General features: G+C 44.6%; 1 non-coding gene across 1 annotated transcript; it reads right to left on the reverse strand.

The window, feature by feature from the left end:
* Positions 1–2,167: 2,167 nt before the first annotated feature.
* Positions 2,168–2,308, reverse strand: LOC116974767. The gene has a single exon (XR_004412429.1). It is a non-coding gene; the product is annotated as a U4 spliceosomal RNA (small nuclear RNA).
* Positions 2,309–17,638: the final 15,330 nt, after the last annotated feature.

The raw sequence follows: 17,638 nt of genomic DNA on the forward strand, positions 1-17,638 counted from the left end.
GAGGTTATCTGTCCCCACCTGTTGTTGAACCGTCTCAACCTATCTCTGACTTGAATATCGTCAGCAAATCTCATGCGACTGATGGAATAATATTTGCATACCTCGACGGCCTCCACCTCATTGTCGCTTTGCTATGACGAGACAGACGGTGGCTGTAGATGTGATCAAGGCAGTTTCTAAGAAAGCACTTGCTATAAAAACCACCAAGGCTGCCAATAAAATAATCGACAAAAGGTGATTATCACCCCCCGCCACCAATATCCAGCAACCCCTGAGACTGACACCACCAAAAATGGCCTTAGGCGGATGATCAATAGAGTCAACTGACCCAAGACTTTGCTCTGTCCCCTTGGCTCAGGCATCGTGGCCAGCTGGGGAACGATACTGAGTATGTGGAGTGCGCTGCTTCCATGGTAAGCGCTGAAAACCTGCGAATAAAAAGCCCTCAGGCTTGGTTTTAATTGGGTAGGCCTGGTGCTCCAACCAGCCCCTGTGTAGTGGTATCTGCCACTCGTTTGGTAGGGATGATATGCATGCAGGTAAACGGAAGTCTGCACCATGTTTCTGTAATTTTGACATATAATGTATCAGACATATACCCCTCTAGTCCTTGGCCAGACCACTCATCCTCGGATGAGCTGTCACTGATTGCACTCGGAACCCCTGTTCATCTATTGACCATACGGACAGAAGATTTTTGGCTTTTCTACCCACTGAAGATGCATTATCTAGTTGTTCATACATTTCGCTGATAACATATAATCAGAACCTAATGACTAGAGCTGAAACCACAGTCCTTTTGATGTGGGATTATGAGTTCCCTGTCAACTCTTGACTAAGAGTCACCACGAATACTCAGCGTTTTCCCTCAGAGTGGAAATTAGTATAATGCAAGGCTGAATCAGGAATTACCTTGCAGTCCTGAATCAGGAATTAAGTCGCCAGAGTGTATAACACAATCTCTTCGACCCGCCACTCAATCAGGAATACTGGTATTGAGAGCCTATGGATTATTATAAATACATTGTTGATTCACAACATGAACCTGCAGGTCAGATAAAAATTATATTATATGCCAGACCAGCTTCCTGCTGATAACTACCTTTCCCAGAGAGGATGACAATGATGATTCCAATGAACCAGCAATTCTACTAACTGAGGAGAAATAAACCATATGTTGAGGAAGACTTCAACTACTTCATTCTACTGAGCAGTCTGATAAACTCATTCACAGATGATGAGGCAGTGCTTCCCTGGTCACTATGACCCCTATGGCCAGCCAGTTCCATGATGGTCTACCCTGAACAGGCATATGACTTGAACTGCCTGTGCATGCTTCCAGAATACGGAGCATAATATTAGGCACCATCTCCATCACTTCTTTCATCCGAGTGGGAGGACTTAAGCAACCCTGAACCAGGAGCTGCCTCAGGCATGTGTGCATATACTTTGGCACCATCTCCATCACTTCATTCATCCGAGTTGGAGGAATATTGCAACCCTGAACCAGGAGCTGCTGCCTGACATGCCTTCATAACACGGAGCATTTCTTGTGCCACCATGTGATTCATCAGTTGTAATTGAGCCAAACGCCCAATCACATCTGCCTTAGATCTCCCAAATCATCCAACAAGACCTGTCCCACAGACTTGGCTTTGACTTTGCCCCGACTCAGGGTTGTCAGGCTGCTCCCTTCAGCAGTCGAATCGGGACTAGCTGTGCAGATCGGTGCTCTGTTGGTATCATCATTATACTTACCATACAGGTTGCTCCTGCTAGTGACTCCGAGTCCTTGCTCCCTTCTGGAGCCCCAACGGAGTATTACAGGGAAGGACTGGAGCACCTCTGGCCCCCATATGACTCGGATGAGCCAGCATTATAATCTGAGTCACCTCTTCCCGATAGTCCGCTAGACAGAGTGGGAGAAATACTTTAAATTTTTTTTTTTAAATGCTGCAACCCTGCCAGGTGTCGTCACAGGAAAATATGATTAAAAGAAGCATATCCCCATTAAATCAGAGATTCAACTGCTCTATCGATATCCACAGTTGGAATCTCTTATAAAAGAATCTCCAACAGTCCCCTCTAGTGAGCGGAAATTACTATGAAGCCACCAGGTGTAGCTCCCACAGGAGTCTGATAGGTACATTTTTATTTTTGTTCTAAGTCTCCGCAGAGACTGTCAAAAATTGCCATTGCTGACTATATTTCAAGTCGTCATAGCGGGGTGTTGGGAAAAGTTTTGAATAAGCAATAATCGTGCCTCGGGTAAACCTCATCGGCTACGATACTGCCACTGTGCAAAGCTGCTCAAAAAAGGCTTCCTAAGCCAGGAGCTCTGGACTGCAATGGCAAGTCCAATTTCACTACACCATTGGTGTATGTGATAATAAATGTCCTTTGTAATTATCATTTTTAATATAAACTTTATTGGCATCATATGATATATCGTTATATTGCCAAAGAATTAAATATGACCTTTGAATGCTATCTACTACGATAGTCACAAACGTGACCGAGTGGCAACCGCTATTAATGACAACTCTATTTATAGCTGCCCAAAAATAAAGCATACACCATATGCTGCTGCAGCATAGCTGAGCCCCTCAGCTAGCAGCAACTATGTTTAAAATTGGTCGGCGCTACGGCAGCTGAGCTTATCTGAGCGGCTATTTTTAACTCACCGGCTGCTAAACCTCCTGCCGCAATTTATGAAATCCTAGCTCCTTACGGAGCCCCACGGCTGCCTCCAAATCTGTCCGCCTGCTCCCGTTCGGAGCTCTGATGCCGGCAGCCGTCATCCCAGCTCCTATGGAGCCTGACAGCGGCCTCCAATTTCGGCCGCCTGCTCCCGTGCGGAGCTCGAACGGCGGCAGTCGCAAAATTTTTCTCTCGCTCCTTATGGAGCTTCCACGGCGGCTCAAACCGTGGCCGCCTCCATAGCTACTCTGGGCCCGCTATCGGAGCGGCCCGCTGGAAGTAAAATTGACTTACCTGCCAGAGCAGTTTCGAACTGCTCCAACTCGCGCGCCATGCGTTAGACGTATTGACGCGCATGCGGGCTGGCGGGCTCTTCACGTAGTCACTCACATGACTTTGAAATAAAATAGATCGAACTGTCACATCACACTTGGTAAACTGCAGAGGTTTTGCAGTTTTTCATTCAATCCCCCTACTGAACACCTCTCAAGATTTGTGTACAGTTAGTAATGAATATATGCTGACAACAGATTTCCCTTGTAACTTGGTATGCTGACACTCTTCTGATGAATTATACCTCTGCTCACTTAAATTATTTCATGCATACAAATAGTTTAAATGTTGACTTCTCATCTATTTAAACTGCCTGGATCTAAATGAATGATCAGTTGAGTTATTAATCCACCCTCTAATGTATAATGTTCAGATGGATAGTTGAAATAAGACAAATCTTTTTTAAACAATTCATTTTATAAACCAAGAATGAATCAGTGAGTAAAATTGTGAAGTAGGTAGGTCGTGATATATTTTATAGACGCTGGTTATTCAAGCCTTTGGTTAGTTCCTCCAACACAAGCACTTTTTCTCCCTGCTATATATCTGTCATTTGTGTTGCCAATCTCAGTTATCACCTTGAACTTTTAAGATGCTTTGCAGGGTAAGCTCCACTATAAATTTGACTTGGGTTTGACAGCATTGTGATTTTTTGTAATCTGATCATGCTCCGTGAAAACCCGAGTTATAGTATCAAACAAACAACGTGGCAATATCAGAGACCAAAGGAAGCAGTGAGACAGATTTGCAAATATTATGATATTCATTACCTGTGCTTGCCTTCAAAATAGCATTCACTTTGTTTTATAGAACCATGTAGTGTTCTAGCACTGAAAAAGACCATTCATCCTTTCAAGGCCCGGCTGCATTTCCTCTCCACAGAGAGCATGGCCTAATCACACTCTTCTGTTCTCTCCACATTTCCTTTAACATTTCTTTAGAGATACATCGCAGAAACAGGACCTTCGGCAGACTCCGTACTGACGGCACCCGACCCAAGGTCAGAACAGAGTCTCTGTGCTGTAAAGCTACTCCACCGCTGCGCCTCTGTGCTGCCCTTATATTTGATTTATATTGAACGTTGATGGTTGAGTGATAGGGTTGTGGTGCATTGTGAAAATGTCTGAGGCTAACAGTGGCTGAAAAAATGGCACAAAATTTATTTTTTAGCCGATATTTATCTACACTGGTCTATTAGTTATTGATACCTATATTGTTTTCCCTTTCCAACCACTATTATCATCCTCAGATTAATGCCATAACAACAGTGCTACAATAATGCTGACTGGAAGGTTTTGGCTTCAACAACTGATGAATGACATTTTTATGAATTGATGGACATCAAGTATTATAACCTGAGAGATTATTTATTGGCTTTCAATCATTAGATGAGGTAACGCCGTATTTACAACTAGAAGACTGTTGACATCTATCTTGAAGCCGTCGAGTATGGCTGCTCTGCCAGAAGCTGTTAGTCCTTTCACCCTTTCTTAAATTTTTTAATGAGTTATAAAGTGTTTGTTTTGGAGGTCTAGTCTTTTTATGTGGGGTTGGGGGTGGGGGGAGGGGGGGGAAGGGGAAAACTGGTCTTCTCAGTCCCTACCTGGTTGGAGATGTTGCTTTTCTCCGAGCCGTATCTTCGCCCCTTCCTCGCGGCCTACCAACAGGACTGGAGCGGCGTTTCCTGCTGGGACCGGCCAGCTTCGGTGGCGGCTCAGCGCTGAAGCACCATCATGGAGTGGGCGATGCCTTACCCAGGTCGCTGTGCTGTGGACTCCGGAGTGCTGAGACCACTGACTCCAACATCGCGGAGCTGCGGTCTGTGGAGCGTCCAGCTGCGGGGCGGCGCTGAACTTTAAACACCGCGGAGCCTGGGATCTCTCGCCGAGATCGCCAGTGTTGGAGCTCCGACCAGCGCGGCCCGTGGACTTCGGGAGCCGCGGTCTCCGGGGAGGAAGCGGCCGTTCCAGGCACTCCAAGCCGCTGAGAGGGTTCTGCCGACGCCGGAGTTCCATCTTCCGGCGAGAGGGCCTGAAGCATCGGGCTGCGGTAGCGGCGACTGCGGAGGCCTCAATAGGCCCAACTATGGGTGAACAGGGGATAGGACTGGACTTTGCTGCCTTCCCTCACAGTGGGAACCATTGTGGGGGGATGTTTTTATGTTTATTGTCAAATTCTTAAACGTTGTGTCTTATTTTTATTGGTGTGCTGCAAATGGCAAGTCAAATTTCACTGCACCAATGGTGTATGTGATAATAAACCTTTGTATAAATGTCCTTTGTATCCTTGTAAATGTCTGGATTACCATTTTCAAGCACTGCTGAAGATCTACCGAGGGGAAGGTCTCGGTGGAGAGCTGATTAAATATCCAGCTGGAACAGTGAGATGGAGGATTATTCAGTACAAGCCACGTAACATACGGAAAAAATAACTGATTTCTCAAAAACAAAAGATTGAGGAAAGATGAAAACATTGGATACCATCCTAACTTATGCTTTTTATGTGTATCAAAGCATTTCCTGATGATTCGGTGTTACGGTAGATATTATTAAAAATTCGCCTTATGTTATTGTATGTGACACATCAACAAATTCATCTGAATGCACATCTACCAGACCTTTCCTGGAGACCGATGGCTGCGGGGGCTTTGATCGCCCCGACTGTGGATGGTTTGACTGTCCCAACTGCGGGAGAAGAAAAAGGAGAAGATTGAACTTTATTGCCTTCCGTCGCAGTGAAGAATATGGAATCCAGTGTGATGGATGTTTATGTTAACTTTTATGTGGTTGTGTGTCTTGTTGCTTTTCACTTAGTATGGCTGTATGGTAACTCAAATTTCACTGTACCTTAATTGGCACGTGACAATAATCTGACCTTGAAACCTTGACTTTGTTCATTTGAAGTTTCTTTCCATTTAGATAATAGTCTGCCTTTTGATTCTTCATACCAGTGCATGACCTCATATTTTCTCTCATTATTCCCCATTTGGCAGGGATTCACCCATTCACTCCATGTACAATTGCAGAATCGCAATTTTCTCAACAAAGTATTGCCCTTCCATCTTTTACCATTCACTGGCAAACTTGGATACGTATGACTCAGCCTTATCAGTTTAGTTTAGAGATACAGATCCTTTAGCCCCCAAATTCATGCGAGACTAGATTAAGAATAAATTGAGTCATTGTTAAAAAAATCTGCATCCTACAAATTTAAATGGAATAATTTGGAGAATGAGGGTAACTGGTGCATGATCTTAAATGGTGTTGTGTACTGTTTGACAATCCAATTACCGCAATGGGCAACCCTATGGAAATGATTCATTAACATTAAAATATCATTGAAGCAAATGCAAGATTGGTGAGGCTAGCTGAAGCACAATCAGCTTTAAGGCATCTGTGCGGCCTATTCATCTGCAAATCCCATTTTTTTGGAATTGTCTTAATTAAGGCTGAATTAGAATTAGAATTAGAATTAGAATTAGAATTAGAATTACCTTTATTGTCATTCAGACCTTACGGTCTGAACGAAATTTCATGTCTGCAGTCATACATACAATAATACAATAATAAACAACAATAAACACAAATTAACATCCACCACAGTGAGTCCTCCAAGCACCTCCTCACTGTGGTGGAGGCAAAAATCTTAGGGCTGCAGTCTCTTCCCTCCTCTTCTCCCTCTGCGCTGAGGCGATACCCCACCGGGCGATGGTACCAACAGTCTCGCGGCTCACCGAACCCCGCAAACGGGCCGGCTCAAACACCGCGGCCCGGGGTGGTCGAAGCTGCCGCCCTCCAGTCCAGCGGACGCAGCCGCTGGCCCGTGGCTGAACCCTGGACTCAGGTCACCGCCGCCAGAACGCCGTCCCAGCCACTGGAGCACCGTTCCAGCCCCTAGCCGGATCGCCCTCACGTGAGTGCCGTTCCTCCCTCGAGCTGGGCCGCTCCGACGGGAGCGCCATACCACCCTCGAGCTGGGCCGCCCCGACGGGAGCACCATTCCACCCTCGAGCTGGGCCGCTCCGACGGGAGCGCCATTCCACCCTCGGGCTGGGCCACCCCGACGGGAGCGCCACAGCCCCTCACGGGAGAGTCTCAGCCCCGCGCCAGGCCGCCCTCACGGGAGCGTCACAGCCCCTCACGGGAGCGCCGTTCCAGCCCCGAGCCGGACCGCCCTCACGGGAACGAGCCCAGGGCAAGTCCTGACTGGCTCTGCCTCCGGAGTCTCGAGGTCGCCAGCTCCGCCATTAGGCCTCAGCGCAGACGGAGGCAGAGAAGGGGGATACGACAAAAAAGTCGCATTCCCCCGAAGGGTGAGACAGCAATCCCTGTTTCAACCCCCCACCCCCCACATAAACACAACCTAAAAACCAAAAACTTAACTAGACAAAACGAAAAAATTAACACAAAAAAGTAAAAACAAACGGACTGCAGGTGAGCCGCTGCTGCCAGGGCAGCGCCGCCACTTACAGTTGCGACTTATTGTAATTACTACTGCAGAATCTCATGAATATGGAGATGATGGCACTGTTTAAATCCAAAATTGCAAAATTCAGCTTCTCTGGTGTAAAGCAGCAATGTATTAAAATAAAACTGCAGTCAGAAATAGTTTCAACCACATCCAGCAAAATATCTTTAAGATTGCATTTTTATACTCTAAACCAGACCTACATTTATTATAACTTTATGTCATAGCTGTTTAAAAATGGAGCAGTCACACACATTTAATGCCCATTCTAAATTAGCCAAAGGATGAACAGAAATTACAATCCAGAGTTGCAATTGTTTATTTTAAAGCAATATCCACAGGGTTGCTTAACCTATTGAACTTGTTCCTTCCAACTGGATAGGTAGTGTTCATAATATTATGGCCCGTTCTTACATTATTAGATTTTCTATAATGACTAACCAAAGTAAATGTGGATTGTTTTCCAACATCCAAGGAAAAATGAGTAAAAGGTCCAAATCTGAACCCTTAGCTTAGTTGTTCAATAACAGACCTGAAAACGGTTTATTGTTCCTTTTAGGACATTAAAAGAGTATTGTGGATTATCAAGAAAAAACTCTTTGTGAAAGTTACAAAGAGTATAAGAACTTCAATTGCAAGATTTTCAGAACAGTATTTTTTGGTTGTAGTGTGACATGTGGCAGATATCAGTAGGAGCAGCAACAGCCTGGAATGGTATTGTGGTGTGTAAGCTGTGACCATGACCATAACCTCATTGGGCAAAGTAGTGAAGCCAACAGGTTGATGCTGTAGATCCTCTCAATGACTTATGGAGAGACTGTATGGACAGAAACCTGGGACTTCCATGTTCTGAACACGTACAGTATGTGATGTCAGCAATTGATCAAGATATGTGTCATTGAGTAGAAATGGGTTTGCCACCGAACACCAAATAGAAATGACTGCAATGAGATCTACCAGATTTGAGCTGTGTTCATTAAAGATGGCTATCTCCTTTGCAATCAGGAGTGCCTCGTTGGTCGCTGGCTATTCCACTCTCCAAGGTCGATACTTAATTCTTAATAACTTGATTTGGCACCAAATCCAGACTGCAAGAAAAGAGAAGAGAGATCTGCATGTCATTTTCCTTGACCTTGCCAGCGCGTTCAGAACTGTCCCTCACAGTTTTCTCTGGGCATCCTTTGACTTCTTCAGGATACCAGAGACTATCGCAAGCCTTGTCAAGGCTTATTTTCAAGATCTGCAGCTCTGTTTCACCACGCCTGACTTCACGACCACATGGCACTGCATGGAGATTGGCATTAAGGCGGGGTGTACCATCTCCCCATTGATTTTTCCAATGGCGATGGAAGTCATCATAAGGGCCTCCAAGTGGGTAGTGGGCGGCGAGCGGCTGAAGTCTAGAGTTCGTCTACCACCTACATGGATGATATGACAATCATAACAACAACAGCACCTTGCACCAGGCGCCTTTTAGGGAAGCTTCAAGAGAACATCACTGGAGTCAGAATGAAATTCAAGCCATCCAAATCAAGAAGCATTTCTATAATCAAAGGCAAACTGACAGATCAAAGGTTCTTCATTGATCAATAACCTATTCCCACTGTGTCACAGAAGCCAATCAACAGTCTGGGAAGATGGTATAACACTAAACTGAAGGACACTGATCAGGCTAACAAGTTTAGGCAAGAAGTCATCAGGGGGATGACCAGCAGGGGGCGCTGACCTGTGCGCGGCTGCCCAGCCTGCAGCTGTCTGTCTTTTCATCTTTTTTTTATTTTTAGTTAGTTAAAGTGTTTTCGTTTCTGGAGTTCTAGACTTTTTTATGTGGGGGGTGGGGGGGGGGGAAGGGGGAAACTACCTTTCAGGGTCCCTACCTGGTCGGAGAGGCAGCTTTTCTCCGGGCTGCAGCTTCGACCCGTCCTCGCGGCCTACCAGCGGGCCTGGAGCGGCGTTTCCTGTCGGGCACTGCCCAGAACCACGGCTTCGGCAGCGGCACAGCGCTGGAGCGCTATCGTGGAGCGGGCGATGCCTTGCCTGGGTCGCCGCGCTGGAGCTCCGGTGAGCTGAAACATCACGGAGCTGCGGGTTTGAGGAGTGGCCAGCTGCGGGCGGCGGCGCCGAACTGTACACCGGGAGCCTGGGATCTCGCGACGAGATCGCCAGTTGTGGAGCTCCAACCGGCGCGGCCTTGTTGGCTTCGGAAGCCGCGGCCTCCAGTACGGAAGCGGCCGTTCCAGGTGTCCCAATCCGCTGCGAGGATTCTCCCGACGCCGGAGCAACATCATCCGGCGAGAACGGCCAGGAACATCGGGCCTCCGTAGAGGCAACTGTGGAGGCCTCAATGGACCCGACTATGGGTGAACTGGGGTTGGGGACTGGACTTTGTGCCTTCCCTCATGGTGGGAGCCATTGTGGGGGGATGTTCTTATGTTTAATCTCTTATTAATGTTATGTCTGTATTCTTTCTTTATGTGCTGCACTGGCAAGAAGCATTTCACTACACCTAGGTGTATGTGACTAATAAATAACCTTTGACCTTTGATCAAAGATCTGGCGAACATCGACCGATCCATGCTGCCTGGAAAGCTGTAAATCTGGTGCCTGCAGTTTGGGTTACTACCTCACCTTATGTGGCCACTAACCATGTATGACATCACCCTCACAAGAGTCGAGAAGATGGAAAGAACAATCAGCTCTTTTGTGAGAAAGTAGTTAGGTGTTCCTCAGTGCCTGAGCAGCGTAGGCCTGTATGGTCAGGGGATACTCCAGCTGCCTCACTCTAGCCTCACAGAGGAGTTCAAGTGCACTAAAGTCAGACTAGAGATGACCCTGGCAGAATCAAGGGACACTGTCATCCGAGCTGCTGCTCCAAACCTGGCAACAGGAAAGAAGTGGACGGCTAAGAATGCGACACAGCAGTCGAAATCTGCTCTCCACCAATGCGACATGATAGGGCAAATCCAACACGGAAGAAGTGGCTTGGGGCTTGGCGGAAATCGACCTTGCTGGAACAAGGCATCATCACTGGAGCGCCGGAAGTTGGTCGCGGCCGAAGTCCACCCGCAGGAGGAGTTGAGTAGGTGTGCCAAGGCTGTGTCGCAAGCTAAACAGGGCCAGTGGATGAGATGGGATAGTGTGGAAAAGAGGAAGATCAGCTGGAAGGACATGTGGGAGATGGAGGCGAGCAGGGTAAGTTTCCTCATTCGGGCAACCTATGATGTCCTTCCTAGCCCAAAAAATCTCAACCAATGGCTGGGTGAAGATCCATCATGCCCCCTGTGTTCAACACCAGCCACACTTAGGCACATCCTCACTAGGTGTAAAGTAAGCCTCTCCCAAGGACGGTACACCTGGAGACATAATCAAGTGCTCAAATGCCTGGCGGCGACTCCGGAAAACAGGAGAACAACCCTGCCGCCCAGGACAACCAACCCAGTTAAGCCAATTGCCTTTATTCGGGAGGGGGAGCAAGGGCAATGGGAAATTTCACCAAGGACCAGGTTTGGACAGCTGGAGGCAGCCCAGGATTGGCAGATGCTGGTGGATGGGGACCAACGGCTTACAGTCCCATCAGAGATAGGCCTGATCTTGTGCTCTGGTCGAACTCTCAGCACATGGTGTATCTTGAGGAGCTCACAATCCCTTGGGAGAATGCTGTGCAGGAAGCCTTCGAAAGAAAGAAACTGCGATATACAGAGCTTGCAGTGGAGGCAGAACAGTGGAGAGCTAAGATCTGCCCGGTAGAAGTTGGATGTCGATGATTCATGGCAACATCAACCGTAAGACTGATGAAGGACCTGAGGATCAGCGGACAAGCCCTACGCCAGGCCATCAAAGAAACATCACGGGTGGCAGAGCGGAGTAGCCAGTGGCTCTGGCTGAAGAGGAAATACCCCATTTGGTCTCCCAAATAACCGACTAGACAGATGCAGAGGGGGGTGGTTCTGGGATGCCAGAATGCACCGCTGAGCCTACTGGAGACGTCGTGGGTCCAATCAGCGTAACGTCGATGAAAGTAGGTGCCCACTTGATAACCACAATGACGTGTCTGCCTAGCCTTTCTCAACATCGGAGGAGCATAGGTGAGTGCATAAGGCTCCCATCACCACCGGGGGCAAGTTGACATTTGGCACTTTGGATTTTTTAACATCTTGTCCTGTGTATTTGGAAACATCATGACACTGTAGTGTCACCTGGTTCCGTTTAATCTTTGCAGAAGGGATGAAAGCCACTATTTTCCAACATTGGTTAATCTTTTTACTTATGTCATGCTGAATGGAAAATAGTAGAACTAGTATGTTTGTCAATTGTTAGTTGTATATTATTTGGATTTAACCGATTGTCAAACGATTTCTACCTGTTGACTAACAAAGCCAACAGCACTTCATATTCCGCTTGGGTAGCTTACCGCCCAACAGTATGGACATTGAATTCTCCAATTTTATATGAGACTTTCTTTCTTATTGTGCCCTCTCCCACTTCAGTGCATACCCATTTCTCTCACAGTCCCTCCTGCTTTCTTTACATTTCACTTGTCTTCTCTCTTTACCCAATACCCTTTTGTCTTCTTTTCATATTTAGTCTTTGTCGCTTACTCCATCCGGGAGTCAATCAATCCCGCCTCACCAGTATCAACATATCATTTGCCAAGTTTTGTCCCATCTTTCCCTGTCTTTTTCAGCTTTCTCATTCTTTATAATCAGTCTGAAGAAGGGTCCCAACCCAAAAACGTCACTGATCCATTCCCTCCACAGAAGCTGTCTAACCTGCTGAGTTACTCCAGCATTTTGTATTTGACTCAAGATTCCAGCATTTGCAGTTCCTTGTGTCTCCAATAAAAAAAGCTATCTGGATAAATTATGATCAATGTACAATATAATTTGTAATAACTCATTACTTGTGCCCCATGGCTTCTTTGAGATGAAATACTAATAAATAAAATATTTATAAATATTGTACATAATAAATAAAATAATGTGCTTGTCATGATACCAACTTCCTTCCACAGATTTTTTTGACAGTTAATTCTTCACTTCAGTACTGTACTAGGAATGTCAAGTTAGTATTTCTATATGGAACATTATATTGTGTCAGAGAAACAACCCTTATTGCTAAGTCCATTGGTGATAGAATTCCATTGCATGTCATATAATTTCAGTAGATGCATGTTATTTGAGCTGAACTGGCAAAAAAAAAAATCTTTAGGGTAGCGCAATAGCGCAGCAGTAGAGTTGCTGCCTTGCAGCACAGAGACCAGAGTTCGATCCTGACTACGGGTGTTGTCTGTATGGAGTTTGTACATACTCCCTGTGACTGCTTGGGTTTTCTCCGGGTGCTCCGGTTTCTTCCTACATTCCAAAGTTGCGCAGGTTTATTGGCTTCTGTAAATTATCCCTAGTGTGCAGGATAGAACTAGTGCACGGGTGATCGATGGTCGGCGCGGACTTGGTGGGCCGAAGCGCCTGTTTCCACGCTGTATCGCTAAATTAAACTAAATAATTGCAATTGTGCCTTGAAACAAGTAATGCAAGGACAACTTTGAACATTCTGTCATGAAACCTAAACTCTGAAAATACTTCTCAAGGGCTTAAAGAAAAGTACAGTCAGGCAAGTTCAAGTTTTAAATCAAATCACGGGCCGATTTGGAAAGCAAGTTGCCAAGTTATCATCACAATAAAAGTAAAACACAATCCTCATGTGGATTTTATATGCAGGAAAGAAAAGAATTGCGCCTATCTTCATGCAACACAGGATTATCTGAATTTTACATGCAAAGTAGTCTGATATTTGGTAATATGTTGAAGAATGTGCACTTATTTTGAAAGTCAGTTGTACAATGCTGCTATATTTAACAGATGTAAGTGCAAAACCATGTAGGGCACCACTCGAGAGGTTTGATAAGATACATCAATTGGCACTTCTGTTACAACTGCTACACACACTATTCATTTCACATGTTCCAAAACAAACTTAGTTCAGTGGACTTTTAACTTAATTTATATATTCTTGTTTGAAATCAGCAGCTTTTTTTGTCATGCCTGATTTAATCAGTACATTAGGAGGGCAGCATTTGGTATCAAAACAATGATGTATTCATGGTGTAGCTTCTATTTTGAGATTGCTATTCCAAGCCGTCTATTTAGGGTGAATAAAAACAAGAAAAATCATGGATGTCAAACTTCATTTTTATGCACAGATGCTCAAAAGATCACATCATGCTAAATCTTTGTAGGTTTTGTTGTAATGTGAAAGGCAGCAATATTCTCATACATTATACCCTCAATCAAAATGGCATACATGTAAAATAGCAGCTGAAGAAAAACTTGCATTTTTAATCATCTGAAGGCAAAGTAACAGCAGCACCAGGCGATGCTGTAATAGGAACTTCAAGGTACGACTTAGACTTATTGCCATTCTTCTTCTTATCGAGTCCACATCACAAGATTAGAAATTGTTCAGTCAAAGCTGACCACACTTCTCGGCATCTGCAAACAATGGCGTCTTGCGCTTCTTGTGCGTAGTGGTGGAACGTTTGGTGGAAACAGGGCCGCAAAGTGAACGCTATTTCCTGTTGCAAACTCAATAGGCTGGCATTGCATTAGAGGAAATCTCAAGTTCCTTGGTTTCTGACAAGCAGCAGTCTGAAGGAATTTACATTCACTCACCTAACGCAAACAAGAATAACTACCCGATAGCATCGGATCCGTTCCACCAAGATGCCATACAGTGGCAATAGTAATTTATTCAATCCTAGGGCCTCAATTGTTTTAATGAGACATATAAGGCAGGTAAGGGCACAGATAGAAACTTCCAATGTGGCTGCAGTGATGCATTCAACTGCTTGGAGTTTGGGTCAACTCTCACCACTTCACCTATCTAACCCCCCCCCCCCCCCCCGCCGCAATCTGGCTGTAGTCCCATTTAACGTGATAATCAGAGTCCATTAATATTAGAGATGCAGAAGCAGCATTTTTGGGGATAGAGGCATAAGTTTTCCAGCCAGCATTGAGCTGAGGTTTAGCGAGAGGAGTTTGGTTATTTCTGTGTAACCGGGAAGTGGTGTGACAGTGTTGGGCAGGGACCTGATTTGGGATACTGCCACCAGCTTTGCCTCTATAAATATTTCCACTAGAGATAGCAGAGCGAGATGTCTGTTCCGGAATATTGTCAACTGACACATTCTAGACTGCAGGAGTTCGTGCTTGGTGCAGCAAATGCCAAGGCTCTGTGGGGGAGGACCACAGTCTAGAGTCCCTCTGCTGCTGGACATTGAGGGGCAGGGTCTGGTGGAGACACCCCTCAAACAAGGGAATAAATATCACCCCAGTGGCCACATTGAGTGGCACTGGTGTTGGTTATATGGATAGTTTGTGAACACAACGTAACACTAATGAATGTATAGACGCTGAGAATGTTGGAAGTTTTGGAACTTTCTGGCTTTGCATATATTTTTTATTCTGCATAATTATTTTTATGGAAAAAAGTTTTCCTCCAGCCAGGAATCATTCTTCTATTCATTTATAGAATGAGGGTACCACTGACAAGGGGAAGTATTTCTTGTTCATTCCTAATACCATATGAGAAGGTGGTGATGGGCTACTTTCATTAAATGCTGCAGTTCTTCTGGTGAATGTACTCCCTCTGCTCAGTTGGTCAGAAGTTTGAAGGCTTAGGCACAGCGACAATGAAAGAACATCAATGTTTTCAACTCAGTAGGGTGTGCCGTTGTAGGAGAAAATCTCAGGTGCTGTTGTTTCCATGTGCATGTAGTTATGGTAGCAGTAGTTATGGACCAGAGAGGTGTTGTCAATGGAGCCTGGTGAGAAACTGCAATGGCCTTTATAGATGACATCCACTGCAGTTCTTCATATAGGCTTAATTCACTGTCCTGGGTGGCGTTGAGCTTCCTGAGTATTGTTAGAGCTGCACTCATCCAGGCAAGTGGGAAGCATTTCAGTTCATTCCTGGTTTGAATCTTGGACATGATAGAAAGTCAGCAAGATATCCAGCTACCTCTTGTAGCCATACATGGTATGTCTAGTTAGGTTTCTGGTCAATGGATGCTGATGGGGAAGGTAGGTGTAATGGGTACAATATCACACCAGTGATAATGCTGTTAAATTTTAAGGGTAGCGGTTAAACTCTCTTGGTATTGCCTGGTAAGTATTACTTGCCATTTCTCAACCCATGCCTGACTGTTGTTTAATTTTGCTACATGAAGACTGCTTCATTTTATGAGTTGAAAATACATTATTGGCACATTGGGCAATCTTCATCGAACATCTCCATTTCTGATCTCATAATGGAGGGAAAGTCTGATGAAACGGTTGAAGATGGCTGGGTCTAGAACATCTGCAGATGATGGATCCCAAAAGCCCTCTTTGTTTGCGAAATGGAGGACTTCAGGAGTGGTTAATTCTTGTTGTCAGCAATATTGGGGCTTCATTTTGCCAATCAATCAACTTGTACATTGATGTCACCTCACCTCTGAAATTTAGCGCTTTTGTCAGTTTTACCAGTTGTAACGAGGTGTGGATTCAAGTGGTCCTGCCAGAGCTCAGAATGTACTTTGATGGATGGATTAAGCTGGTTAAATGCCAATTGATACCACTGTCAATGACACCTCTCATCAATTTGCTGATAAGTGAGAGACTATTGACTGGACAACAAGTAGACTTGTAGGATTATTTTTACACAGTACATATGTGGGCAATATTGCCATGCTAATGTCTTTGGAAGTCTGCAGTCGGGATGTTGTCTGGTGCAACAGCCTGTCAATATTGTCAGTGATGGCAGGGACACTGTCAGCGAGAGCAGACAAAGCTTAGTTCCCAAAATAAACGGAATTTCAGAAAAGGACTATGGAGCTGTGGACTAATAACTAATTTGGGGAAAAATCCCAACTTTTATTTTGTGTATAATAAATTTATAACTATATACTACTACTCTGGGAACAGTTTAGTCTTAAATGTGATTTTGCAGTGATTCCACTCTCCCTCCCTCTCCTGTCCCCATGCTATTAAATTACAATCTGTCATAGAATACATCATTTTTCATTTGGCAAAAACTGTAATACATATCCATGAGACAAAATGTCCACATACAAATCAAAATAAGTGAAGTTTTGTCTTGCAAAGTTGTCGTTTCATCTTGTGTTTATCGGACTGCTTTGCCATATCCGATTTATTGCCAGCAGTAAAACCATAGCCATTGCTGATTGCGGCAAAACATATTGAGCAAATTCAATCGATGGGTAAAAATAAAATATACTACCAGATCAGGAAAACCTAATCAACCCATTAATTTTGAATTGTTTTTAACTGATACTTGAGATTTGTAAATCCATTAAAGTGATGTTTTTTTTAAGATTACTGTACTATCTAATGTACTATATAAACATAATGCTATTTGGAATACTTTGTGCTTTGGAGTTGAATTGTTTAGGTCATGACTGCTCTTCAAGGTTAGGAGGAATTATAGTGAAGGAGAGTAGAACAGTTTTCACTTCTATTTTGAGGATCAATATGAGCAGGCTGTCACAGCTTTGATGGAGCAGATCATTCATCCTGCACACCTCCTGTTTAGAACTTAGGTAGGGGTTTCCTTAAATTTTCACTGTGGCATTTTCACTCTAAGCATGTGGCATGTTCTAATTAGAGAGGGATTACCACATTTTTGTGTCAATTAGTGTCATTCTCTGTGCTATCATTCCACGAAGAATGGGATTTATATAATGGTAATCCTTTTCCTTTTGAACTTTCACACCCTGCAACAGCTATTTGAAACAATTGTCATGTCTGCCCTGGGCTGAATTTCTCCCCCTGCTGCTAAGGTGAAATAAATCACCACAATACACTCACTATAAGTCTCGGTCTGAAGCATAATACTGGAACCCTAAATATTCAGATTTCTTTTTGTAACACATTATATAGATCTGCAGGTAGTATGTCTGATATTTTTTATCGATGTAACCAACAGAAGGACATAATTTAAAGGATGAATAAATCGTCATGGTACTGTATGTCACTATTGTCTTTAATCCAAGGTATTTATTGCTAATTGGCAATCTGCTTTATCCGCTATTTAAGACTTGTCAGCAACAGATAAAGAATTCCAATTATGCTTCACTTTATAG

This window comes from Amblyraja radiata, chromosome 6 (genome assembly GCF_010909765.2).
Source record: "Amblyraja radiata isolate CabotCenter1 chromosome 6, sAmbRad1.1.pri, whole genome shotgun sequence".
Taxonomy (NCBI): Eukaryota; Metazoa; Chordata; class Chondrichthyes; order Rajiformes; family Rajidae; genus Amblyraja; species Amblyraja radiata.